Raw genomic sequence first — 3,433 nt, 5'->3', positions numbered from 1 at the left:
CCAGATTATTTTGTGTAAGGCAAATATAATTTCAATTACTTTATTCTAACTAAAAATCCCGAAAGTGCTCATGTACCACCAGAAGGCCTTCGCATATCACTAGTGGTCCGCGCACGACAGGTAACTCTCCTCTTGGCGATCTGAACCACTTTTCCTATCTGTTTTTAAAAGTAAGATGTTCTTGCTTTCATACGCATTTGAGCCAGCCTGGAGAGGAAAACGCGATAAATCACCACATAAGTATGTATATAAACAAGATTTCCAAAGTAGTTTCTCAACTGACGTCGCAGGCGTGACCAATCCGGTGAACATGCACACACAAGACATTATGGATTAAGGGTCTTCTGAAACACGTTAAAGAAGTCTTTTCCTTTAAATGTGCCTGGTAAGCAGCCGCTTGCATGGTACACGCAGCCTCGCCTCGCTACCAAGGCACACCTTCACCTAACAGCCGAGCGAGACCACCTCACTGTTAATTTTCTTCTTTCACTTCAGCGATGCTAAGTTTTCTTACTCATCATCGTGTCACAGCCACAAAGTAGGATCAGGTTGCGCAACCAAAAGAATGACTCGTTAAGAACAATTAATTTTCATTATGATTCTTATAATTATGCTCATTTCCATAATAATTATGTCTTTCCCTTCTTCATCCTCACTCAGCGCTGAGCTCCAATTTTTCAAGTTCAACCTCGTTACCACAAAGGTGTATTATCATTAATACGGAAAGAGTTTAGACAAAGATTACAGTTTACAAAGAATCTAATAAGCCGTCACCACCACAGCAGTTGTCATCTCTATTAAATATACCAAAGTCCTAGCTTCCAGTTATCAAAATGTGTAGTTAAAATGTTTGAAGTGAAAAGATCGGTTCACGAAAACTAGCAATAGAACCAGTATACACTAATGACAATCTGTTTGTTTGTTGCCTTGATGTTCCCGTTGGCTTGAGATGCTACTGTAGTTACCTGCAAGGACTATCTCGTTGACTTCTCTTTTTATAGTTTGAAGGATTACAATACTTCATTAACATCCTTGTCAAAATACTCTAACCATAAAATCTAGATCACCAAATCTAGATCACCACATCTTCCTTACGTCACTGCTGCACCTCTGGGCACGACAGGTGTGTACATATTCATATAAATAATTACCCAAACCTTAAACCACCCTAATTTGGATTCACCAACTCATAATTAGATCTGTGACAACATGAAGTAAATATATTCCAGACCATAATACAGAATGAATACTCATCATAACATATTTAGTGCAATAATAATAGTCTAGTAAACACGACCTGCAACCTACACCTCGGCAAGAACTCCTTCGATTACTATAAATTTTATTCATTCTAAACTTGATAATAATGAGATATTATGAATTCTAATAAACTAAACCAGGAATGGCTTTCATGCACATCGCTCCCAGGACTTGATATATAATCAACTACTATTTTTTGTGTTTTTCAAGCAATTACCTGCACGTTGCCTCTGCAGAATTTATTATATCATGCAGAACAACACGTGATCATATGCATGTTAATATACGTAATGTGTAGAATGTCAACAATACAAAGATAATAAATAAAAAATAATATACTTTAAGCTTTACATTTTTGTTTGTTTTTGTTTTTTCATCAATTGGCATGTCACTGCAAGATTTAAATGTCTGCTTCCAAGTAATAAGTCTATCTAGCGCTGCCAAAAAAAAAAAAAAAAAAATGTGTTCTTTCATTAACTTAAGATAAATATTAAGGGCTCATAAGAATGACTGTATCATAGCAGCACTAAACGATAACAAGAACAACAATATATATAATGGGATCTTGTAACAGCAGTGAGGCTAATCTTCCAGTCCATTTTCATCCACACGTTAAGTGGTACTAGTCGAGCTTCCTGATAGAGTGGCCGAGAGAAAGGGGAGAGGAGCTTAACTGTTAAAGAACATAAGTTACCAAGTGATAACGTCGGCAAGGTTCGACGTCATATAACAGTCAAACCCAGCATTACTTAACATCGTCTCTAGTACAATTGTAAAAATAACAATGATAGTCAAGTAAGAAATGCATCAACACGCCACCAAAAGTAATACTGTCTACACCTCGCATTTACCATTCATTAAAACCACTACATCCATAAAATACTTAATTATGTGCTTTACTAGACTATACCTTAACGAAGCATCAGGACACCCTCACAAAGAACATTACCACTACCAACTCGAGCTTCCTTCACCACCATCACCACTACCACTGCTTCAGAGACACTCACAAACTCTCACCGCCCCCCAAGCTGTCTCCTTACGTCCCTTCCGCCCACCTAATATCAAACTAGAAGTAACTGAGGAGAAGAAAGTCGAGAGCAGCTTACAATGTGATAAGTGTGTGAGCCACTTACACCCACCGCTGCCACCGCTGACATGTATTGGTTGGGTGTCTCGTGAAACTGTCTGTGATATGAAGGAGAGACTGAATGGACTAAAAATTGTCGGTTGAACTTAATTTTGTCCTCATCGTCGTCGTTTTCGTGAGGGATGAAGAGGAAGGAGAGGAAGAAAGACGTTAGAGGAGAAGAAGGACAATGACAAGAACAAGAATGAGGTCAAAAAGAAGAAAAATAACCTATTTCATTACTCATGATCACCACAACCACAATCACCACCATCACCAATCCCGACCACCACTATCACCACCACCACCACCACCATTCAAAGGAAACAAAAAGTCACCATATAAATCACTATAACGTATACTCTTTGATGGTTGATAAGGTGTGTGTGTGTGTGTGTGTGTGTGTGTGTGTGTGTGTGTGTGTGTGTGTGTGTGTGTGTGTGTGTGTGTGTGTGTGTGTGTGTGTGTGTGTGTGTGTGTGTGTGTGTACTAATTAACTATGCTTGTATATTAATTTCCTCTGTTTACAAATTAATTACTGAATACCTTGGTGCTCGTCGCTTGGCCCCCACTACTCAGGCACTCTCTCTCTCTCTCTCTCTCTCTCTCTCTCTCTCTCTCTCTCTCCTAAACACACACACACACATCGCGCAGTGTAGTGGTTAGCACGCTCGACTCACAATCGAGAGGCCTGGGTTCGAGTCCCGAGGCGGCGAGGCAAATGAGCAAGCCTCTTAATGAGTAGCCCCTGTTCACCTAGCAGTAAATAGGTACGGGATGTAACTCGAGGGGTTGTGGCCTCGCTTTCCCGGTGTGTGGAGTGTGTTGTGGTCTCAGTCCTACCCGAAGATCGGTCTATGAGCTCTGAGCTCGCTCCGTAATGAGGAAGACTGGCTGGGTGATCAGCAGGCGACCGAGGTGAATTACACACACACACAGACACACACACACACGGCCCGGTAGCTCAGTGGTTAGAGCGCTGGCTTCACAAGCCAGATGACCAGGGTTGATTCCCCGGCCGGGTGGAGATATTTGGGTGTGTCT

This window comes from Portunus trituberculatus, chromosome 41 (genome assembly GCF_017591435.1).
Source record: "Portunus trituberculatus isolate SZX2019 chromosome 41, ASM1759143v1, whole genome shotgun sequence".
Classification (NCBI taxonomy): Eukaryota; Metazoa; Arthropoda; class Malacostraca; order Decapoda; family Portunidae; genus Portunus; species Portunus trituberculatus.
This window is presented reverse-complemented; position numbering follows the sequence as displayed.